Genomic DNA, 27,661 nt, shown 5'->3' on the forward strand with positions numbered 1-27,661 from the left:
TTGATAGTTTATTTATTTATAAATATTAAAGATTTTATTTATTATAAATCCTATAATTATAACTGAAAAATTGGACCATTTGAAATTGTGACCAATTAAAATTGTAATTATGGACTCAATCGCGGTATGATTTCCAAATCATCAAAAAAATATATATATATAAACAATTTTGGCTTAAAAGAAGCCTACAAAATCTGAAAATTTTCAAAAAATCTTATTATACACTTCCAAATAAAAAATTAAGAAACTTATAAACAATTTTGACCAAAAAAGAGGATATTGAATCAAGAATTTTCCGAAAAAGCGTAACATTTACTTCATAAATTTCTAGCGATACAAAAATAGGGAAAATTTTCAAGCTACATTTTCAATCATCTAAAAATTGAAAATATTTCCAATTTATTTATGTCTACAAAACTTGCAATTTTTCTAAAAATCTGGAAACGTATTATACACATTAAAAAATAACAAACTTAAAACAATTTTGTCTCAAAAGGAACATACTGAATCAAAAACTCTCCCAAAATGGAAATTTTAAGAAAAAAATTAATTAGTTTATGTATAAATATTAGAAATATGTATTTATTTCAAATCTTATAACTATAACTGAAAAATCTGACCATTTGAAATTGCGAGAAATTAAAATCGTAATCATTGATTCAAAATAGATTAAATTTCGAACCGGAGAAAAGTTTAGAAAAAATTATCATATTTGGTGTTTTCTTTGAGGGTCGGTTAAGAAATATAAAGCATCAATATGTCTGGAGAGACTATTATGATGGCTACTGAACTTTGCGGCGGCCTTTGAACTTTTCTTTTCGATCGCCGAAAAAGTGACTCTGCGAATTCTTAACTTGTCTACTTCAAAAAACCCAAACTCAGAAAATAATATCCGGACCCAAACGAATAGTCTATTGTCTATATTCTTTAATTAAAAAAAGGAACCCAACTTTAACGCCTTAAATAAAATAGTTTATCAATAGTCAGTAGGGTGGTCCAAATTTTTCCTTTTTCGAATTTCCATGCTTATTGCCCCAAGATTTATTCAAATATAAAAAAAAATAAATGGATTTCTTTTAATATTAAGAGGTTTCTCAAGCCCTACAAACTTTAATACGTATTTCCCATAAGAATAAAATACGTTTTTGTAAATTTTAGAATCGTCAATATTATAGGTGAATCGAGTTTTAACTCAACATTTTTCTTCAAAGTTAACTATAAAATAGAAACGAATAATTTTATTTTTTCCCTGTAAGTCTGTCTCTATGTATAAAATAATATTTCTATTAATAATAAGATATTAACATACATTATTTAAACTGTTTATTGTTGTATTTTAACATTTTCTCTTAGAATAGTTAGAAAGGCGTGGTTTTTCGAATTTATTGACTTATTTTTAGCTTTTCAATTAGAGCGAGGCAACGATCAATTAAATTTCACAGAAATAATTGTTTAAAAAATTGATCATTATTTATTATAATATTCTCTTAGAATAATGTTATAAAGTTGCATTTTTCTCAATTTTTTTACTTTTAGTCCAATTGTCAATTAAATAAAAGTGATCATTAATGCAAAATAACAAATATAATTGTTTAAACATATTAAGATTTTATAATACTTATTTTCTTCAAATAATGTTAGAAAGATGTTTTTTTTTTAATTTTCAACTTTATCTCATCTTTTCACTTGGAATATGGAAATAATTAATAAAATTTAACAAATATAATTTCAAACGAGTTATTGTTTATAAATATCTCCTTTGGTAGTAATTATAGATAGTCGTTGTTTCTTTATGAAATATTACTCTTTTTGTCAACTCTTCACTTAGAGCAAGGTAATAATTGGTGGAGGTTAAAAAACATTATTATTTAAACAATTTATTATAGTTTGCTTATGCCTTTTCTTAGGGTAATGCTAAAAGATACGAGTTTTTATAAAAGTTTTTTATAAAAAAAAAATTAACTTTTCACAAAATACATGAATTTTTAACAAAATAGTTGAATTTTCAACTATAAAATATTACTTTTCAACTAAATGTCGAATAATTAAATGTTAATAAGAATTTAAGCAAAAAGGTTCTCAGCAATAATAACTTGTTTATAATCGAGATAGTGCTGATAAAAAGCGCCGTATGAATAATGAATTAGACACATGGGTTGAAAAATAATGAGCGATTCGAGCAGAATCTAGCAGTCATATTTCATTCATTTAAATGAGAATAATTCTTAATCTATCAAATTACATGGTAAATGAATTATTTACGAATATTGCTTGTTTATTATATTTTGTTGCAAAATGTTACAGTACATTAATTTCCTGAAACTTTTTTTCGTTCATCCTTAAAAAGAACTTCTGACTATTAAATATTGTTCATAAAATAACATTTTTCTTTTAACATTACGATAAAGTTATAATATATTTTACATATTATATTTTTAATATGCTTAAAATAATGAAACTGTTTCCGAATTAGACATAAGCTTTAAATTAAAATCGATATTTCCTTAAAAAATCAAAGAGATCAGCAGAGTATAGTTACATTTTTAAGTGAAATAATAATAAATCAAAATTTTTGTCAAACTAAGCATTTTATAATTTTGAAAACCCCGCCTGTGTTGGTTAATGTGTGCACTGTGCGGCTGCGCGAGCCGCAATGCCGTAGACGGGCTCTGTCGTCTGCACTAAAACAGTTGCGAACGCCATTTTTTCTTGTAGTCGAATCCGTTCAAGTTTCCATAAAATGGGGCTATTTTTACAAAGTTCTTTCGTTTCTACTTTGTAGAAATGAACAAAATAAGTGATCGCTTTTCGCTGTTTCCCATACTCAGTTCAGTATTTGTACTAAACCAAATATATTGCAGAAAACACAACTTCAGATGCTTTTAGGAATGAGCTTACTGTTGGAAGAGACTGGGATGGAGGTCAGAAGGAATAAGAAGATGCTAAGAGTTTTTAAATCATCAAGTTGCGTCAAATTAAAAAAAATACTATCAAATATTTATTATTTATTACTTTTAACTTTAGGAATTGAATAATTGTACCCTTTTTTATTAATTGGGCATAAAGTGGGCTGCCCAACTAAGCCCCAATCTGGGAATTCGTTGGTCTGACCGTTACAACCCAGAGAGTTGCCCAATTGGGCCCTAATTAGGCTGCCTAATTGGGTCCCAACAAACTTTTCCACATGGGTATTGTTCGAAAATTTTATTATTCAAAACAATAATTAATTGCTTAAACTATTATGTTTCTTAACTTTAAATTATTATTAAATAACTCTTAGTAAAAGTTCAGAACAAATGAAAATTTTTAGAAAAACCTGAAACTATCTAGTATATCTATAGATAAAAATATTTATAATACAATAATAATTTGTTTAAAAAATTATATTTGTTGAATATCAGACATTCTTAACTCGCTCTAATGTCAAAGTGAGAAGTGAACCAAAATTTTAAGATTTCAGGAAAAAAAATCAAGTTTCCGACGTTATTCAAATATGATATTATTATTATTTAAAATGACAATAAATTATTTTAAAAATTATGTTTATCTACTTGAGTTTATAATGACCTCACTCTAATAGAAAATTTGAAAAAAAAAATGGAAAATTCTAGAAAAAACTGCAACTATCTAGAATTACTATATACGCTTATAGGAAAAAAGAAAGTTATAAACAAAAACAATTTGTTTAGAAAATTATTTTCGTTAAAATACAATAACTTTTTGCTAATTTTTGTGTGGGTTCTTAGCATTTTTCTTTTATAACAGTGTTAAAAAGTCAGGGTTTCTTCCAAATTTATAAACTTATTTTTAATTTTCATGATAAATGGAGAAAAAAATTAATTATATTCTATTTTTAAATTGTTAAAAAATTTATAATTATTTTAATGATATTCTATTAGGATCACGCTTTCAGTAAATACCTCAAGGAAAATTGACATATATGATTCACATAAAAAATTTGAAGAATATTCAAAATATGTTTTAGTTCAGAAAAATATATCCAGAAAAAAAGGAAAAAGATTACTAAAAAAATTATTCTCTCTCTCTTGTTTATTTATTATTTTTTCATGAGTAAAAATCCTAGATAAAATAGATTTTTGTTATACCGTAACTTTTTAATAGCTGATTCATCTCGGTTCGTTGAAAATCATATTATTCGTTTTAAAATATAAATAGTTTTTTGAAATTTTATTGTTAAAAATTCAATCTTTTTATACAAAATTCAACTACATTGCTGAAAATTAATTTTTTCAGTTAAAGGTTTGAAAGTTGAAATTTAATTTTTATGTTAGGAAATTCATGTATTTTGTTGAAAATTATTCTCTCTCGATAGAACCTTAATATTCCTGTTTGAAAATTCATGTTTTTCGATGAAAAGTAACAGTTATATTGAAAATTCGTTTTTTTTGTGCAAAAATATTTTTTTTTATCAGAAAATGTAACTATTCCATTTTTGTTTGAAACTTGATCCTGCATAGTTTATAAAATAAAAATTTTAATATCTGGTAAAAATTCATGTATTTTGTCTAAAAGCCGTTTTTTTGGAGTAAAAAAAAAATTTTTTCTTTTTGACAATTTAACTTTTTGGTTGAAAAATCACATATTTTGTTAAAAATTCGTATTTAAGGGTATAAGATTAATCTTGCTAAAAATATTATTTTTTGATTATAAATGCAACTGCTTTGTTAAAAAATTAATTATTTCTTGAAAATTTAACTATCTTTTTTAAGTCATCATTTTTGATCGAAAATTTAACTATGTTGTTAAAAATTAATTCTTTCAGATTAAAAATTCATCTTTCATGGTAAAAAAATCACTCGTTTTTGATAAAAAAAATTGATCTTTCTTAGTTGAAAAGTAACTTTTTTGTTAAAAATTCAACTGTTTCCGAAAAAATTCGTCCTTTTGGCTTGAAAATGTTATTATTTGGTGAAATCTTTGACTATTTTTGGGAAAACTCACTTCTTATACTGGAAAAAGATATTTCAAAATCTTAGGAGTTTAAAGTTTTTCTAATTGAAACCAATATTTATCTTTATTAATTTTATTTTAAAAAAATATAAAATTACAATCTTCCGTTAGCCAACGGCTACGTTATTTTTTGTACTAAAAAGTTGAATTTCTGACCAAAAACCTAAATTTTCAGCAATAAAGATTAATTTTCTACCAAAAAAACAAATTAATTTTCACTCACGGAGATTAAATTTCTACAACAAAATTAACTGTTGACAAAATGCATTAATTTTCAAATAAATAGTTATATTTTCAACTAAAAAAGATAACTTTTAGAGCAAAAATCGAATGGTTGAATTTTTGATTTGAGAAGATAATGTTTAGCAAAAATAAGCGAAGTTTCAACAACGTAGTTAAATTTTCAACCAAAGAAATAAACTACAAAGATTAATTTTCTACCATAAAAGACGAATTGTTAACCAAAAAGATGAATTTTTAACCAAGAACATTAATTTTCTACAAAATACATCAATTTCTAACCAAATAGTTAAATTTTTAACTAAAAAAGTTTACTTTTTAACCAAAAATTAGTTATGTTAATTTTTGATTATTGAAATTGTTTGTAAACAACAAAAGAAGAATTTTCAACAAAATAGTTCAGTTTTTAACAAACAAACAAATCATTACAGTTGACATTTAAAAATGTGAATTTTAAATCAAACATGAAATAGTCAAACATTCACTTAAAAATGTTTTCAGACAAACAAGACAAATTAAAAAAAAATCAATTCTCAACCAAAGAAATAAATTTTCAAATGATGAATCTTTCACCCAAGAAAATGAATTTTCAACCACGAACATTAATAATTTTCTACCAAAAAAAATTAACTTTTCACAAAATACATGAATTTTTAACAAAATAGTTGAATTTTCAACTATAAAATATTACTTTTCAAGTAAATGTCGAATAATTAAATTGACATTTAAAAAAATTAAATTTTTCATTAAACGAAGAACGAGTTTTCAACAAAATATTGTAACTAAGAAGATTAATTTTATATAATAACACTAATTTTAACAAAATACATAAATCTTTAGCTAAGAAAAATTGTTTGAACTAAAAATTAAATTGTTAAATGTTCAATGAAAAAAATTAATTTTCAACCCAAAAAACGAATTTTTCACAAAATAGTTTAATTTTCAAGCACATAAATGAATTATTTACCAAAAAATTGAATTTACTTCTATAAAAAATGGACTGTTAAAAACTGATTAGGTTGACTTATTTATAATGCACAAAATGGGCCTTATATTGTAAATGGGACTTATCACTGGAATGGTCACGCATTCATAAATTGTACTCACGAAGAATTATTGTACCTTCTGAGAAAATGAGAATGATATAGACCAAATAAAAATGATCAAAAAATGGGCCTTACCATAAAAAATGATTCTTTGAATTGACAATGAGACTTATTCGTAAAATAAGTGTTTATTCGTTTATAACTTTGTGGGCATTACGGCGAATTTACAAAAACTCTACGGAAATAAGGGATATAAACATATCAAAGGAGCTGATCAGAAAGTGGGCCTTATAGTAAAAAATGGAGGTTCACTGAAAAAAAGAAGCTGAATGTAGATTGTAGAATAGGAGCGATGGAGTCCGTAAATCGTAACTGCTGAAAACGAGAAGAATGGGGTTATAAAAACATAAATCGTGACGGACCCATTTTATATTGGGCCCCATGTTGTTGTAGATATTTTTTGTTGGAAGAGAAATACAGTGACTTGGGGTCATTTTGATTGACTCGTAATTACTGCGTGAGACTATACTGATTGGTGGAAAATGGCACTCATGTTCCGTGGTGGGACGGTCGATTGGGATCGTTAAATTTAAATTTTAAAGACAATTTAACAAGTTTCAGAGGTTTTTGCTTATTTTAGACTGTTGACATTTCAGAGATATTGACTTCTATTAAAAATGGGCCTTATGTAACAATTTCGACCTGATTTAATCTATAATTGTGTATGTAATCCATTTTTTGTATTAAATTGGATTTTACTATTCAAAAACTTATTAAATCAATCGAATTAGTTTTAATTATTGGGCCTCATGGATCTTGATGGGCATGTCCGGCTGGGTCCTGAAAATTTCAAATCTGCAATTTAACTACCTCATTCTGAAAATATTGGGCCCATTATCTCTCATTTTTTAGTTATTTGACTGTTGTTCGTATAAAATTAGGCTCATCTTAAAAATGGGACTTACAACTGGAACCAGTGCTAATTTGTAACTTTTTGTAAAACAATTTTATAGTAAATGGGCCTTTTTGGAAATGGAACTTATTTTTTAAAGAAGTGTTTATTTCTTTATGGGTCTTTCGGAGAATTCACATAAATTCTACGGAAATAAAAATGGGCCTGATGGTAAAGTAAACTGTAAAGAATAGGACTTTATTGAAAAAGAAGCTCATTGAAGAGTCAGTAGACTGTAAAGTGTAAAAAACGAGAAGAATAAGGTTATAACAATATAAATTGAGACTGACCCATTTACATGGGTCCCCATGTAAAATTGCAGGTATTTTAGTTAAATAAAAAGTATTTATGCAGCCTTTTTTTCACTTTCATTGTCTTTTAATCACTTCATTAGACCATGCAGATTTAACTAATTTAAAAAATGGGACTTACGATGCAGGATGGGGGTAATCGCTTGGGACTGACAGATTAAATGGGACTTACTTAAAAATGGGACTAATGGAGAAAATGGGAAAACTTATTGTATAGAAAATAGGGTTCACATACAAAATGGGACTAATGATTCTGATCATGCCTGATTGAAAAGTGGGCCTTATGGAAAAAAACTATAAATCGTAAAAGAACAAACCAACTTTTAGAGATTTCAAAAGACTTCCACGCGATTAAAACTTTTTAAAGAATTTACAAAATTTGTCAAAGAATTCAAGGCATCTCGCAAGATTTTGAAATATTTGACCGGATCTTAGGCATTTAAACATACTTTTAGAGATTTCAAGTGAATACAAAGAATTTTGACTTCTTTTGAAAATTTCTTTAATAAATTCAAATTAATTTTTCAGTTAAAAAATATTTCCAATAAAAAATATGATTTATAAACAAAGAAATTAATTTTTGAACAAACAGTTAAATTTTCAACCAAAAAGATGGAGTTCCAACTAAGAAATACAAATTTTCAACCAAATATATAAATTTTTGACTAAAAAGGATAAAATTATCAACCAAAAACAGAAGAGTTAAAATGTTAGAAAAATCAATTTTCAACAACAATAAAATTGAATTATCAAAAAAATGGTTTAAGTTTTATCTAAGATAGATATATTTTTTATTTAAAATAGAATTTTTTAATTTTTAGCCCAAAAAATATTTTCAACAAAATCTAATAACTTTCAAACGAAATAGTCAATTTTTCAGTTGAATAAATATTTTTGACAAAAAAAACTAATTTTCAGCCTAAGAAATAATATTTTAACCAAATACTTGAATTTTCAACTTATTTAAAACTAAAACGGATAAATTATCCACCAAAAGTAAAATGGTTGAAATGTTAGATAAATACATTTTCAACAAAAAAAATGAATTTTCAACAAAATAGTACAATTTTCACATAACAGAGAAATAGTCAACTTATAATAAAATAGTTAAATATTTAGTAAACCATTATCAAGGCAATGAAATAGATTTTCAACCAACTATTTAAATATTTTTAAAATTTACCTATTAAATAAAATTTAGTTTTAAAACTATTTAAATGCTTTGAATCAAAAAATTTGATTAACGACAAAAAAAATGAATTTTTTAAAAAATAGTTGAATTTTCAAGCAAAAAGATGGATTTTTTAGCAAAAAATACAAAATTTTAACAAAATACATAAATCTATTACTAAAAACGATAAAATTATCAACCAAAAGCAGAATAGTTAAATTGTTAGAAAAATCAGTTTTCAACAAACTCAAAAATTAATTTTTAACGAAATACGTTAATTTTTATTTGAAGAGGATAAATATAGTACTCAAAATATAATAGTTAAATTTCCAATAAGAAAATTAATAATCTAGGAAATAAAATAAATTTTTAACACAATATCTAAATTTTTCACGAGACCGAGGAATTTTCAAGTGAGAAAATTGAATTTGTATGTGAAAAAAATTACTCTTTGAAAAAAATGTAATTTTAAATATTCAGTATAACAAATAATCGAATAGTTAAATTTTCAAAGAAAAAGGTAAATTTTCTACAAAAAAGTAGAAAGTTTTCAACAAAATACAAGTATTCTCAACTAGAAAGTATAAGTTATAAACCAAAAATGGAATAGTTAAAATGTTATAAAAATCCAGTTTCAAAAACCAAAAATAGTTCATTTATAACAAAATAATAAAATTTTCATTAAAAGATTTATTTTCATGAAAATAAAATGAATTTTTGTCATGGATGATACATTTAAAAAAAAGTAATGGTTAGATTTTCAGTTGAAGAATATATGTCCAGTAAAAGAAAAAATCATTTTCCACCTGCAAAATGAATTTTCTACAAACATGACAACTTAACAAAAAATACATGAATTTTTTACTAAAACGGATAAATTATTAAATAAAATTAGAATAGTTAAAGTATAATAATAAAATAATTTGATTTTCATATAAAACCGATACATTTTTCATTTTAAATAGAATAGTAAAATTTTCAGAAAAAATTAATTTTCAAATAAATAAAACAAATTTTTAACGGAACAGTTAAATTTTTAACCAAACATATGAATTTGTAGGAAAAAATAAAATTTTTGTAAAATAAAAAATTTGTTGACCAAAAATGTATATTTTTGACAAAAAATGGAAGTTTTCTTTTTTTTTGCAAAGAAATGCAGTTTTAACAAAAAGATAAATTTCCAGCATAGAAAATTAATGTTCTGCCAACAAAGCATAATTTTTAACAAAATACACAACTTTTTCCACATTTTTGCATTTTTAAAGGAAAAAATCCATTTTCAAACAAAAAAATTAAACAAAATAGTTTAATTTTCATGTAAAACAGATAAGATTTTCACTTAAAATATAATATTTAAAATTCTCAGCAAAGAAATGAAGTTTCAACAAAAAGATGAATTTTCAGGAAAGAAGATAATTTTCTAGCAATAAAGAATGATAATTTTTAAAAAACTACATGAAATTTTTAATCAAATTTGAAAACTTTTCCAACGAAAGAATCAATTTTCAACAAGCCAAAAAAAATGAATTTTTGACAAAATGATTTAATTTTCATGTAAAATTTTCAACAAAATGATTTAATTTTCATATGGAACTGTCCGTTTAAAAATAGAATAGTTAAATTTCCAATAAACAAATGGATTTTCAAAAAAATTAAATAAATTTTTAACGAAATAGTTGCATTTTTGACCAAACGGATGGATTTTCAAGCTAGAAAATTAAATTTCGATCAAAAATCAAGTTGTAACAAAAAATGGAGTAATTATATTTTCAGTTGAAAAATATTTCCAATAAAAAAAGTTGATTCACAGAAGAAGAATTGAATTTGTAAAAAAATACCTTTAAACGAAAAATACTAATTTGTAGCAAAATAGTAACATTTATTTTCAAGGAAATAAAATGAAGTTTTTTCATGGATAATACTTTTTTTTAAAAGTTATAGATCAATTTTCAGTTCAAAAAATTACGTTCAGTAAAAGAAAAAATAATTGTCAACCTAAAAAAAAGACAACTTAACAAAAAATACATGAATTTTTAACTCAAACGGATAAATCATTAAATAAAAATAAAATAGTTAAAGTATTCGAAAAATCAATTCTCAATAAAAATGTTTAATAAAATAGTTTATTTTTTATTTAAAACCGATACATTTTTCACATAAAATAGAATACACTTTTAACAAAATAGTTACATTTTTAACCAAACATATCAATTTTTAGGCAAGAAAATTACATTTTTGTTAAAAAAAGATATTTTTGAACAAACAAGGAAAAAAAATTTTCAACAAAATAATTTAACTTTCATGTGAAACATATACATTTTTCACTTAAAATAGTATAGTTAAATTTTCAGAAAAAAATCAATTTAAAAAAAAATTTTTTTAGTTAAACAGTTAAATTTTCGACTAAACAGATGAATCTTAAAGCAAGAAAATTAAATTTAAATGAGAAAAGAAAAGTAAAAGTCATTAAAGCGAGAGATTTAAAAAAAATTGTTCTCAAATCATTAAAGCTGTCGTTAGGTCGTTAGATGATCGATTTATTTTCTCCCCTTATTTTCTAAATATACAATATGTGTTGCTTTGCGGTCCAATAATTAATATTCGATGTAGGGAAGCCGGAAGTTCCTCGTCTATCCACCTTTTGGCTTTTTGGTTTTCTGTAAAAAAATTTCAACGGCAACCATATGTTTCGATAGTCTTCTAGATCGATGGTGGATTAATGGATTTCACGGCGCAACTGACACCCGCATTTGTAATCCCATATATTAGACTACGTGGTGTATTTTGGGGTATTGTTGCTCGCCACAGGCGTTAAGGGCATTAGTTACGAGGGTAAATTAATCGAGTCCCAATTAGGGGTTAATAACTTTCTAATTTACGACTCGTCTCAATGGCATTTTTCTCACCTTTCGACACTCGAGCTATATCATTAATTATTTTCCATGTTATGGATTTTTTCAGGAAAGGAGATAAATGAAAAGTTGAAAAATAGATATATTTAGCGAGAGAAGGAATATCGGATTATTTGAGATAAAAAGTATATAATTACTCCGGATTTAATCGTATTACTTCTAATTATGTCAAAGTACTACGTATTATATCGAATTACTTAGGAATATTTCGGATTGCTCTAGATTATCTCGAATTACACCCGGTAATATTGGATTACTTCGAATTAGACGGATAACCCTAAATTATATTGTATTACTCTGGAATATATCGTATTACTTCGGATCATATCGAATTACTCCGGTTTATATCCAATTATACCAGATTATCACGAATTACTCCCAGTTATATTAGATTACTTCGAATTACACGGATCATTTTAGATTATGTCGCATTACGCCACAATATATCGGATTATGTCCTATTATGTCGCATCACTCCGTATTATATAGGATTATTTCGAATTAGATCAAATTACTTCCAATTATATCGTATTAATCTGGAATATTTCAGATTACTTTGGATTATCTCGAATAACCGCCAGTTATATTGCATTACTCCAAATTACACTGATTATTTTGGATTATGTTGCATTTCTCTAGAATATATCGGATTACATCCGATTATGTCACATAACTCCGGATTATGTCAGATTACCCCGCATTAGGACGGATTACACTGGATTATATCGTATTACTCCTTAATATATTGGATTACTCCAGATTATCTCGAATTACTCCCAGTTATATTGAATTACTCCGAATTACACGGATAATTTTGGATTATGTCGCATTACCCTAAAATATGTCGTATTACGTCCGATTATGTCGCATTATTCCGGATTATATCTGATTACTCTGGATTATGTCATATTACACTGAAATACACCGCATTACTGTGGATTATGTCGTATTACTCTGAAATACACCGAATTACTCTGGATTATATCGGATTACTGCAGATTATCTCGAAAAACTCGAATTACACGAATCATTTTATATTATGTCGCATAACGCCACAATATATCGGATTATGTCCGATTTTTCGCATCACTCCGTATTATATCGGATTATTTCGAGTTTGATCAAATTATTCCCAATTATATCGTATTACTCCGGAATATTTCGGATTACTTAAAATTGTCTCGAATAACCGACAGTTATATTGGATTACTCCGAATTACACTGATTATTTTGGATAATGTCGCATTTCTCTACAATATATCGGATTACATCCGATTATGTCACATAATTTCGGCTTATGTCGGATTACTCCGCATTAGCACGGATTACACTGGATTATATCGTATTACTCCTTAATATATCGGATTACTCCAGATTATCTCGAATTACTCCCAGTTATACTGAATTACTCTGAATTACACGGATAATTTTGGATTATGTTGCATTACTCTAAAATATATCTGATTACGTCCGATTATGTCGCATTAAACCGGATTATATCGGATTACTCTGAATTATGTCGTATTACTTTGAAATACACCGCATTACTGTGGATTATATCGGATTACTGCAGATTATCTCGAAAAACTCGAATTACACGGATAAATTTAGATTATGTCGCATAACGCCACAATATATCGGATTATGTCCGATTATGTCGCATCATTCCGTATTATATCGGATTATTTCGAATTAGATCAAATTACTCCCAATTATATCGTATTACTCCGGAATATATCGGATTACTCGAGATTATCTCGAATTCCTCCCAGTTATATTGAATTACTCCGAATTACCGGATTACCCTGGATTATATCGTACTACTTTGGAATATATCGTATTACTCCGGAATATTTCGGATTACTTTGGATTATCTTGAATAACCGCCAGGTATACTGGATTACTCCGAATTACACTGATTATTTTGGATTATGTCGCATTTCTCTAGAATATATCGGATCACATCTGATTATGTCACATAATTCCAGATTATATCGGATTACTTCGCATTAGAAACAAACACTGCATTATATCGTCATAGTACTTAATATATTGGATTACTCCGTATTATCTCGAACTACTCCCAGTTATATTAAATTACTCCGAATTACACGGATAATTTTGGATTATGTCGCTTTACGCTATAATTTATCGTTTTACGTCCGATTATGTCGCATCACTCCGGATCATATTGGATTATTGCGAATTAGATGAAATTACGCCGAATTATATCGTATTACTCACGATTATATCGCATTATTCCACTTTATCTCGAATTACTCCCAGCTGTATCGGATTACTCTGAATTGGACGGATTATCCTGGATTATATCGTATTTCTCTAAATTATATCGTATTACTTCTGGTATTATCGCAGTAGTCCGGAATGTATTGAATTATGCTGCAGATTGCTCTGGATTACGTCGCATGACTCTGGTTTCTTCGGGTTAAATTGGATTGCTCCAAATTATGTCAGATTTCTCCGAATTGTTTCGGCTTACTGTGGGATATATCGTATAACTCCGTGTATTATTTTGGATTACTCCAGATTATATCGCATCACTCTGTATCATATAGGATTTTTTAGGAATATTTTGGATTACCCCAGATTATCTCGAACTACGTCGGATTATATCAAATTACTCTGGAATATATTGGATTGTTTCAAATTATATCGGATTACTTAGGTGTACCTTGGATTACTCCAGATAATCTCGAATTACTCTTGCTTATATCGGATTACTTCTAATTACCCGGATTACCCTTGATTATGTCGGATCACTCTGGAATATAACGGAGTATACTGTGAATTTAATCGTATTATTCCAAATTATATCAGATTACTTACGAATATTTCGGATGAATCCCTATGATCTCGTATTACTCGCAGTTACAGAGGATTACTCCGAATTACTCGGATCACTCCAGATTATGTCCGATTGCTTTGGAATACATCTGATCACGCCCGATCATTTCGAGTTACTCTACAATCTCTACATTATATCAGATCACTTTAAATTATCTTATTACTCCAAATTATGTCGGATTACTCCTAATTATATCATATTACTTAGGAATATTGCGGTTGCCTCAAAATTACTCAAATTACTCCCGGTCATATCGGAGTACTCCGAATTAAACAGATAACTCCGGATTATATCGGATGACTCTGGAATATAGCGTATTACTTAATCTTTTTTTGGGTTACTTCGAATTGTATAGGATTATTCCGAATTATATCGGATTACTCCTGGTTGAATTAGACTACTTCAGATTATATCGGATTACTCAGGAATACGTCGATTTACTCCGAATTAGGCGGATTATAGCTGATTATATGTATAGGATTATTCCGGATTATCTTGAATTACTTCGGAATATGTCGGATTACTTCAGATTATTCCATTTTACTCAGGATTATACCGTTTTACTCCGGTGTATGTCGGATTGATCCGGATTATATTTGAATTTTCCAGATTATACGTATTTCAGTACTTAGCATTATTCGGATTGCTCTTAATAATGTCGGATTACACTGGATTAATTAAAATTATTCCTAAATATATTGGTTTAATCTGGATTGTATCGAATTACACCCGATTATATAGAATTGTCCCGGAATATTGTGGATTACTCCGGCATATGTCGGATTACTCAGGATTATATCGGATTATTCCTAAATATATTGGATTACTTCGAGATATATTGGATTACTCCGAATTATTTCGGATTACTGTGGATTACGCGTGTTGCTCCGAATTTTATTGGATTACGATGGATTATATCAGATTTTCGTGGAATTAACCGATTGCTCCTAATTTTATTGCATTACAATGGATTATATTGGATTTTTCGGATTAAGCCGGTTCTTCCTAATTTTGTTGGATTACGATGGAATATATCGGATTGCACCCGATCATAAAGAATTATTTTGGGATATTATGGATTACAACGCCTTATTAGTCCAGGAGCTGGGTAGGATCCCGTATGCATTAAAGAGGTAAAGGATAAAAACTATGTAGTCTTATGTATTTTGACCAGCTGAATAAAATGGTACCGGTTAATTTTGCGATAAGTGCCTAGGTTTTGTTTAAAACGCAATTTTCGTAAACAATTATGAAAAAATGATTTTTTCAATGGGACAAATTTTTTTTAGATAACTTGAGGCATTTTAAGAATAAATGGTCCCTTGTCATTTTTTTGTAAAATGCATATTTGAAAAGTTATGATTTTTTAAAGTTCAAAATTTGACGATTTTTTGCAACTTTGAATGTTAATAATTTTCGATCTATTGAATATTTGGAAAAAAATAAAGAATCAACTTATTCTTTAAGTCTTCTTCTACCTATTAACCATAAGGAATGTCGGATTAACCAGTGGGAAGCCGTTGTTATTGATATTTACAAATAGCGTGTTTTTGCGCGCGACAGCGCAGCGGCGCGGTGTGTGTGACTTGCTTGGCGCTCGCAAGTCCAATCATCAGTCATCAAGTTACGCGATTCATCTCGGCTTATTACAATTAGTAAAACATTCTTTACCTCTTATCGTTCATTAGTTTTTATTTATACACTTTCAACAGTTTTATTGCTTTAATATTACTAACAAATACAAATCTCAAATGCATTTATATCACAGAATAAAAAAAAACGTAATTTTTTTTTTCATCTTTCTAGTCCTTAGTACCTTAGTCCTTAATACCAAAATCTGAGGGAATGGCATATTCAGCGAGTGGGTTCACCAGCACGAGCTCGAGCGCCAAGCAGTCACTCACACCGCGCCGCTGCGCTGTCGCGCGCCAAAACACGCTATTTGTAAATATCAATAACAACGGCTTCCCACTGGTTAATCCGACATTCCTTATGATTAATAGGTAGAGGAAGACTTAAAGAATAAGTTGATTCTTTATTTTTTTCAAAATATTCAATAGATCGAAAATTATTAACATTCAAAGTTGCAAAAAATCGTCAACTTTTGAACTTTAAAAATTCATAACTTTTCAAATATGCATTTTACAAAAAATTGATAAGGGACCATTTCTTCTTAAAATGCCTCAAATTATCTAAAAAAAATTTGTCCCATTTAAAAAAATCATTTTTTCATAATTGTTTAAACAATTGCGTTTTAAACAAAACCTAGGCACTTATCGCAAAATTAACCGGTACCATTGGATTCAGCGGGTCAAAATACATAAGACTACATAGTTTTTATCTTTTACCTCTTTAATGCATACGGGATCCTACCCAGCTCCTGGACTATATATCGAATCATTTCAGATTGTATCAAATTACTCCCGGTTATATCAGGTCACTGCGGAATAAATTGGATCGCTCCCAATTAGAGTGCTCATTATTCTAAATTATATATATGAGATTACTCCGGATTATCTCCAATTACCTCGGATTATGTCGCATCAATCTGAGTTATAGCGCATTACTCCGGAATATGTCGGATTACTCCATATTATATCTGATTATTTCTAAATACATTGGATTACTCCGGATAATTTCAGATTACTGTGGATTACGCACATAGCCCCGAATTTTATTGGATTAGGATGGATTATATCAGATTATCCCGGAATTATCCGACTGTTCCTAATTTTATTTGATTACAATGTATTATATGGGATTATCGCAGATTAAGCCGATTGTACCTCATTTTATTGGATTACGATGGAATATATCGGATTGCACCCGATCATATAGGATTACTCCGGGATATTATAGATTACTCCGGCTTATATCGGATTACTTCAAATTGTATCAAATTACTTCCGGTCATATTAGGTCACTCCGGAATATATTGGATTGCTCCGAATTAGAGTGCTTATTATTCTAAATTATATGTATGAGATTACTCCGAAATATCTCCAATTACCTCGGATTATATCGTATAAATCTGAATTATAGCGGATTTCTCCAGAATATGTGGGATATATTTGATTGCTCCGGATTATTTTGGATTACTCTTGATTACACATATTGCTCCGAATTTTATTCGATTACGATGAATTATATCAGGATATCCCGGATTAAATCGATTGCTTCTAATTTTATTGGGTTGCAATAGATTATATAGGATTATTCCCAATTAAGCCGATTGCTTCTAATTTTATTCGATAACGATGGATTATATCGGAATATTCCAGATTAAGCCGTTCACACCGAATTATATTGATTACGTCGAATCATAGCGGATTACTCTGCATTTAATCGGACTCCCCCAGGATATATCAAATTACTCTGGAGTACATCGGATTACTTTGGATCATCTCCAATGACATCGGATTATATTGTGTCAATCTGAATTACAGCGGATTACTCCGAAATTTGTCGGATTACACAGGATTAATGGATTAGATCTAATTAATCCTAAATATATTGGATTACTTCGGAATATTTTGGATTACTTCGGATTATTCGGATTACTGTGGATACACGTATTGCTCTGAATTTTACTGGATTACGATGGATTATTTCAGATTATCCCGAATTAAACCGATTGCATAACGAATTACCGTAGCAAATCGGATTATATCGGACTGCTTCAGATTGTATCTCATTATCTGGATTATTTTGGATTACTATAGGATATTGGATCACTCTGGAAAATCTCGGATTACTTCGGAATATATCATATTAAGGCGGATTTCTTTAAATTATATATAATTCAAAGAAATATTCCAGAGTAATCCGATATAATCCGCTTTGCGCAAAAAAATCGGAGCAATCCATTTAATAAGGAGTAATTCAATTTAATCCGCCCTAATGCGATATAATCCGAGGTAATCCGATATCATCCGGGGTTATCCGATTTACCATGGAGTTATCTAATATATCAGATAACTCCGCAATAAATCTGATTACTCCGGATTACTTCGGATTATATTGAATTACGTCGGATTATATCGGATTGCTGCGGATTACACTGATTGCTCCAAATTGATTGGATTACTTCGGGTTTTTTCGGATTGCTTTGAATTATAACAGATTTGTTTATGATGCTTTATAATTGCTCCAGACTGCAACGAATTACTCCGAATTATATTGGATTACCATGGATTACGTCTATATAGAATTATTCTGGATAACGTGAAATTACTACTCTGGATTCAATGAGATTACTCTGGGTTAAATTTTATTATTGTGGATTACTCCGGTTAAACTAGAATCAAACTAATTTTCTGCCAAAAGTGATTACTTTCTAAAAAAATTGTTGAATTTTTAACCTAGAAGATTAATTTTCTACTAAAAGAGACGAAATATCAGCAAAAGAGATTATTTTTCAACAAACTCGTTTATTTTTAAAATAAAAGAGATCAATTTTCCACTTGGTAGTTTATTTTTAAACAAAATCGATAATGTTTTATCCAAATAGTTGAGTTTGAAATCAATCAAAATAATTTTTTAACGAAAAATACGTATTTTCAAATAAAATTAAGAAATTTGTTATCAAATAGTCAAATTGCCAACAACAACAAAATAAATTACTATTAAAGAAGCTGAATCTTAAACAAAATTGATCAAGTTTCAACCAAAGAGATGCATTTTCAACTGAAATGATCAATTTTCAACCAAAAGTCTTTAACTAAAAGTTTTCAATTTTAAACATTAATGTTTTTCTTAAAGAAAAAGAAGTTTTCAGCAAGACAGTTTAATTTTAAACAAAACAGATCATTTTTAATTCAAATGATGATTCCGCAACTGAAATAGTCTAATTTGCAGTTGAAAAACTTAATTTTAAACAACAAATGTTCTACAAAACAGTTTTTTACTATTAAGCTTACCCGTTGTAAATTACTTCGAACTAACTGGATTACTCTGGATTTCAACTTAATTACTCTAAGTACTTAAATTACAAGCATATTACTTCGAATTACAAGTGGAATAATTTAAACTTCTTGAATTTCTAAATTTTACTAAAGTTTACTAAAGTTTATTATTGGAATTACTACGAATTACTTTAATCACTTAAGACGACAAGTAGATTACTCCGAATTAGAACTGGCTTATTCTAGATTACAAGTGGATTAGCTCAACTTAAAAATGGATTACTGCGCACTTCAACTGTATTATTAAGAATTGCTTACATTACTTCAGAATTTAGATTTCAACGGATTACTATACATGAAAATTGGATTACTTCAATTTGTTTAAATGACTAATGTTTACAAGTAAAATACTAAGAATTACCCTTTAGTTTCTCCAGAATACTTTGAAAACTCCGAATTACTTGAATATGATTAGTATGGATTAGTATAGATTAGTATGGAATAGGATTAGTATGAACTGTAATTTAATTTCTCCATAATACTGTGATTACTCAGAATGACTTAAATTGTTTCAGATTACAAGTGGATTATTCTGAATCAAATGTAGATTAATCTAGTTGAGAAGTAGATTACAATGGTTTGTAAAAATAATTTAATTGAAATGATTTAACTGAAGAACTCCGAATTACTTGAATTACTCCATATTAAAAGTGGATTACTTTGGATTAAATGTGGATAAATCCGAGTAACTTAACTATCTTGAGTTTACAATTGGATTACCATGGATTAGAAGCTATTGCTATGGAATCCAGAGATCACTCTAAATTACTTGATTTAATCCAGATATCAATTGAATTACTTGGGCTTACGAGTGGATTACTTCTTGCCGTAATCGGATTACGCCGAAGTACTTAAATTACTTCAGATTTCAAGTGAATTACTTCAAGTAACAAGTAGATTTCTGCAATTTGTTTAAATTACTCCCGTTTAAAAGCGGATTATGATGGATTACAAGTCTATTGCTTCATAATACTGATGTAAACCCGAATTTCTTGAATTGCTTTCAGTAGCAAATGGATTATTTCAGATGACAAGTGGGTAACTTCAGATTACAAGTGGATTATTCCGAATAACTTAAATTACGCCAGATTACAAATGGATTACTTGAAAAGTTATTTCAGAAGTAACCCATTAATAAAATAATTTCCAAATCATATAAATATTTTTATTACCAAGAAATGTGGACCTCTTTAAGAAAGAAAAATTTTTTATTAACATCTGCGAAGTAAACTTTGAATCTATGCAATATAGTGAATAAACTAATCTTTAAAAATTTCAAATTAAAAATGGGTCAAATTAAAAAAATATTATAGTTACTTGTTTTAAGAGAATTTCTTCGAATTTTCTGAATTACTCAGGTTTAAAAATGGATTACAATGGATCACAATGGATTACAATGAATTACAATGAATTACAAGGGATTTCAATGGATTACAAGCGTATTGACCCGGAATACTAGGATTACTCAAAATTACTTGCATTTCTTAATATTACAAGTGGATTACTGCAGATTACAATTGGATTACCTCGGAATACAAGTGGACTAACTTATATTGTAAGTGGAGAACTCTAAATTACTTGACGCACTTTGAATTGCTAGTGAATTGCTTCCGAGGGAAAGTGGATTTCCTCGAATTTCTTTAAGTACGCAAGTTTACGAGTAGATTACTATGGATTACAAGTGTATTTTTCGGTAATACTAATATTTCTGGATTAACTCGACTTACAAGTAGATTAACTCGAATTACAAGTGGTTTTAATCGAAGTAGTGGATTAACGCGACTTAGAAGTGTATTGGCTTGAATAACAAGTCGATTACTCCATATTACAAGTGTATTGTTCGATTTTACAAGTGGATTATTTGCAATCAATTTATTTACTCCATATTACAACTGGATTACGGCGTATCACAAGCGGATTACATTGAATTGATTGCATTACTCACCTTCACAACTTGGTTACTAAAGATTATAAGTTTATTGTTTCCGAATAATGGGATTACTCCGAATTACTTTAATTTATCCAACTGACAAGTGGATCACGCCACTTTACGAGTGGATCAACTCAAGTTACAAGTTTATTACTCCATATTACGAGTGTATTACTCGATCTCACAAGTGGATCATTTACAATCACTTTATTTACTGCATATTACAAATGGATTACGGCGTTTCACAATCGGATTACATTGAATTGATTGCATTATTCACCTTCACAAGTGGATTACTATAGATTATAAGTTTATTGTTCGAAAATACTGCGATTACTCTAAATCTCTGGAATTACTCCACTTGACAAGTGGATTACATCGCATTACAAGTGGATTAACTCAACTTAAAAGTCTATTGGCTCAAATTACAAGTGGATTAAAGTGGCTTACAAGTGAATCGGTTCAAATTACAAGTGGATTCACTCAACTTACAATTGGATTACTCGATATTACAAGTGCTTTGCTCTATCTTACAAGTATATCACTTCGAATTACTTTATTTACTCCATATTACAACTGGATTACGACAGATCACAAGTGTATTACATTGAATTGATTGCATTACTTTAATTAACAACTGAATTACTATAGATTATAAGTTAATTGTTTCAAAATACTGGGATTACTCCAAATTACTTGAATTACTCCAGGTGATAAGTGGAGTACACCGCATTACTAGCGGATTAACTAAAATTATAAGTAGACTGGCAGGAATTACAAGTGGATTATTTCAACTTACAAGTGGATTACGCCATATTACAAGTGCATTGCTCGATTTTACAAATTGATCACTTCGAATTACTTTATTTACTTCATATTATAAATGGATTACGGCAGAGGATAAATGGATTACTCCCAATTAAAAGTGGATTAACATGACTGACATCTGGATTACTCGATTATATAAGTGTATTGCTACGAATTCCTCCAGGTGAAAAGTGGATTACTCCATATTATTAAAGGATAAAGCGGATTACAAGAGGATTACTTTGAATGACTTTAATCCCTAAATTGTACAAGTGGATTACAGTGGATTACAAGCTTATTGCTCCAGAATACTCCAAATTACTTGAGTTCTTCAAGATTACGAGTGGATTAATTTGGATTGAAGATAGATTTAAAAAAATATTATTTTACAATTAACCCATTTACAAAATAGTTTTCAAATTTTTAAAAATTATAATTTTTCAATTAATAGTTTCGAAACAAAATTTTAGTTTATGCAATAGTGCATGCATATTAAAAAATAATTCAGATATATTTTCAGAAGAAAAAAAATAATACAAAGGAATGTTATAATTATTCGTAATAAGTCATAAAACCATTTTGATAAAAGAACACCAGTGAATTTGTAAAGGGTGAAAAATGTCCTTGACTCCCTGAAAATTTTTTTCGTGGGACAAACGCGGGGTTTCAAAATTTAGAAAAGGACACTTTCAAAAGGAGAGGAATACAATAGACAATGTACATTTCACGGGACTTAGCAATAAAATTTGCTGTAAATACGATCATAAAATCCTTCGCCTCTCGGGCCAGATTCTTTGGTACCTAAATCCTAAATTTTAAACTTCCCAAGAACCTTTAAAGTTTTCGAGGGCAACTTTCAGATCCATTCTGGTAAAGTCATGTTCTGCCAACATTGTTGAATTTTGAAAAATTAATTTTCAAAAAGGAATCTTTATGATTTTCTTTCAAAAGATAATGAAGCTTTTCGCTCTAAATTTGAAGTGAGTAAAATTGAGACTTGTCATAATTTTAATTACTTTCTGGTCCTTTTTGGCCAAGCCATTTTCTGTCCATATTGCAGAATTTAGAAAAATTAATTTTCAGAAAAAAAAACTCCTTATCACTTTATTTTCAATTATAACAAAGCTTTTCGTACTAAGTTTAAAGTAAATAAAATTCAGACTTAAGTCTTAATTTTACTCATTTTCGATTTAGCTCTTAAAATTTCATTATCTTTGGAAATAAATCATAAAGAATTCTTTAAGAAAATTAATTTTTAATCAAATTAAGATTAGTCTTGATTTTTCTTACTTTCTGGTCCTTTCTGGCCAAGTCAGTTTCTGTCCATATTTAAGGATTTAATTAAAATGTGTGAGTAAAGTAAGACTAGTCTTAATTTTACTTATTTTGAGTTCAGCATAAAAAACTTCATTATCTTTGAAAATTAAATCATTACAAATTCTTTGGAACCTTTAATTTTGTCAAGAACAACTTTCAGATCCTTCCTGATCAAGTCAATTTTTGTCTATATTTTAGAATTTGGACAAATTAATTTTCCGGAAAAACTCGTCATGAGTTTATTTTGTAAGATAATGAAGCTTTTCGTGCTAAATTTTAAGTGAGTAAAATTAAGATCTGTCTAAGTTTAACCCCTTTTGAATGTAGCATGCAACACTTCATTATCTTTGGATATAAAATCATAACAGGTTCTATTGGCAAATTAATTTTTAGTAAAACGTGTGAGTAAAATTAGGACTAGCCTTAATTAGGCCACATTGGACAATTTTGAAAAATTAATTTTCCAAAAAAAACTCGTTATGATTTTATTTCCAAAGATAAAACAAATCGTGGTAAACTCAAAATGAGTGAAAGATTAGTCTTAATTTTACTCACTTTCTCGTCTTTTCGGGTCAAGTTATTCAATGTCCGTATTGTCGAATTTTGAAAAATTAATTTTCTATAAGAACTCGTTATGATTTTATTTCCAAGAATAATGAAGCTTATTGTGTTAAATTTAAAATGAGTGAAATTAAGATTAGTGTTAATTTTACGCACACATTTTATTGAAAAATTTGACTCAAAATTAAATTTTCAACGGAAAATGTAATGATTTTATTTCCAAAAATAATAAAGCTTTTCCCGCTAATCTGATTCAAAAAGTATCTGAAAGTTGCCTTCGAAAAATGTATAGGTTCTCAAAATGAGAAATATGAAGGCTAGTCTCAATTTTACAAACTTTGAATTTAAAAATTATTTGCATGTAAATATTTATTTTGATCATTCTAAAGATCTTTTTGTATTTTGACGAAAAAAATTAAAGTAATCCTTATAAAACACAACCCTTTTATGAAGAATCAATTTCTTTTTGAAGTAATTTTTAAACCACCTTTCATAAAAGCCTTTATTTAAAAGCTTTCATTAAAAATTACCAGGTAACAAATGCGGGTGATTTTATTGGTTTCACGCTATTTTTAAAATAAAATATAAAATAATAATCATACCAAAAAATTTTAATTCATAATTTAAATTATCTAAATTAATAGAATAAGAAGGGACAATAGTTTTGATACTGTTTTGCATTTTTTATCATAAATAACAATTTTATGCGGAAAGTATTAACATAAAATATTATTATTTAAATATTCTAAATATGCGTTGAAATTCAATGAATTTTTTATAACAATATCAGTTTTAGATTAAAAACAGTATAAGAGAAAAAAAATTGTTTTAAAAAATTGTATTGTTCAAATTATCATGAGTTTTGTTCAAAAAAGCTAATTTTTGAATTAGAATGCCAGAGTAAGTTAGGAATTGTTAAAAAATGATTGATCTTCGAAATCTTGTGATTTTGTAATAAAAATTCCCCGTTCTTATGAAAAATACTAACACAGTCCGAAATAACTGAAGGTTGTAAATTTTATTATAAAAAAAACCATTGGATTTATATCGAACGATTTTTTGTTTAACAATACAAATTTTATGTAAAAAACATAAACATAACTTCAATTAGTCAAAAAATTGTAAATCTTCAAAATATAATGATTTTTGTATAAATAATCGAGTTTCTGTGAAAAAAAACTTTATTATGTCCTAAAACTATTTAAAAAATTTAATTTTTGTTGGAAATATGATAATTATCTTTTTAAACACCAATTTTTGGCAAAAAATGCTAACATAACCTAAATTTGTCGAAAGTTGCGTATCTTCCTTAAAATGTTTTTTTTTTCTGTTAATTAAAAATACTCATTTCCAACGAAAGATACTAACATAATCCGAAATTTTAAAACAACTCTATCTCTTGTTCACATTATAATCATTTTTGTTTAAAACGCCAATTTTTGGTGTAACACACTAACATAACCTAAAATGGTTCATAGTTGTGCCTTTTCTTTAAATCTAATTTTTAAATTAAAAATACCAATTTCCGACTAGGAACATTGATGAAAAAAAAGTGAAAAGTTTGAAATCTTGTTGAAATACATTGTAGACTAAAACTCTTCAAAATTGCAAATCTGGTTCAAATTATGATACACTTTTTTTTAAATACCAATTTTTGGTGTGAAACGTTGACATAACCTGCAATTCTTGAAATTTGTGAATCTTCTTTGAAATTTAATTTTTTCAAATGAAAAATACGAGCTTTCCACAAAAAAACACTAACAGCATCCAAGATTTTTTAAACTTCATTTTAAAATAAAAATTGTTGACATAAAACTCTCACATAACCTGAAGTTGTTAAAATTTGCGAATCTTCTTTAATTTGTATAATTTTGAAATGAAAAATACGAGTTTTCGACAACAAAAAAACTAATAGCATTCAAAATTTCCAAAAGTTTTGAAATGTTGTTCAAACTAGTGTTACTTTTTTTTAAGCAGTTTTCTATGAAAAATGTTAATCTAACCCGAAGTTGTTCAAAAATTTCAAATATCGCTTTACATAACAATAATGATTTTTGTTTTATAATAACAATTTTTAGTTTAAATCGCTCACATATACTAAAATTGTTTGTGCATCTTTATTGAAATCTAATTTCTAAAAAATTAAAAATACCAATTTCGGATGAAAAACACTAACATATTAAAAAAATTCTTAAAATGTTCTAAATTTTATTTAAATAATCATTATTTATAATAAGAAACGATTTCCTGTCAAAAATGTCAATATAACCAAGCTTTCAAAAAATGGTTAATGTTGTTTAAACAATAATTATTCTTGTATTAAAATACCAATTTTTTAATAAACTGCTAACATAACCTAAAATTGTTAAAGTTGTGAATATTCTTGGAAATAAATGATTGAAATTTAAAAATGCCAATTTTCGATGAAAAACACTAAGATAATTAAACAATGTTAAAATATTCTAAATGCTGTTCAAATTAATATGATATTTTTTTTTAATTTAAATTTTTTGTGCAAAACGCTAACGTGTTGTAAAATTATTCAAATTTGTAATTCTTCTCGGCAATATAATTTTTTTAATGAAAAATATATTTATAATTTCCTACGGAAAGCAATATAATATTCTAAATTTTTCTATTGTTATAAATATTGTTCAAATTATAATAATATTTATGTTTCAAATCCCGATTTCCTGTCAAGATCGGTAATGTACCCTGAAACAGTTCCATTTTTTTGGTTCAAGAAAATTCTTTCTTAGTCTACACCACTTTTTTTTAGATAAGAAAAACCCTTTTCCCACACCTGCAGCTCTCTATTCACCGCAAATTTTTCCAAACCTAAAAACAGAAATATTCCGTTTACAGATGAAAACTGCAATTTTTTCAACTATCCCAACTTTCGGCTATTGAAAAATTCAAGTTTTAAGGATTTTAAGTAAATTTGAAGAGGGGCAAAAAATGGGGAGGTCCGTTATGAGGCTTTTTCGAGTTAGCGCGAGTCAGGGTCATTATCCGAAATTCTGAGTCGATCTTTTGACAATATCTCAGGAACGTATGATTTACGGGGACACACGGCCGAGGGGGCCGAGCAAGCCGTGCGCGAGAATGCAAGAGAAAATTTTACGAGTTGATGACTTTATGGAGGTTTATGGCGTTTATGGCAGTTTATGGTGGCCGGCGTGTGGCCGTCGTCCGACCATAAGAAATTTCGAGGTTCCGAGATTTTCGTTTACAGAAAAAGGGCTCGAAACCTCGCGCTCGGCGTGCACGGCTATCCTTGATTTTTAGATTTACGACGCAAGTTGGCCAAAATTGCGTCCGGCGACTACGAAACGTGTAAAGGTGCTCATCATTGAAAGAGAACATATTGAGTCCAGGACTCCAGGTCCATGGAAAATAGAGTAGACCTTTTCGAAATTTCAAGGAAATTATTTTTTTTTTTTACAAAATCGCCTATAAAAAATCACCTGCAAAAAAAGGTTCGATGGTTGTAAAATGTTGAAAGGGAAGATTCTAAGATCTACGTGAGGTCGTAGCTATTCCAGTTGAAGATTCATCGTTTTAGAATTTCAGACAAGTGGATACAGAGCACGCGGCTCCTCGTCAATCCCCC

Source organism: Belonocnema kinseyi, chromosome 1, assembly GCF_010883055.1.
Source record: "Belonocnema kinseyi isolate 2016_QV_RU_SX_M_011 chromosome 1, B_treatae_v1, whole genome shotgun sequence".
NCBI classification, from domain to species: domain Eukaryota; kingdom Metazoa; phylum Arthropoda; class Insecta; order Hymenoptera; family Cynipidae; genus Belonocnema; species Belonocnema kinseyi.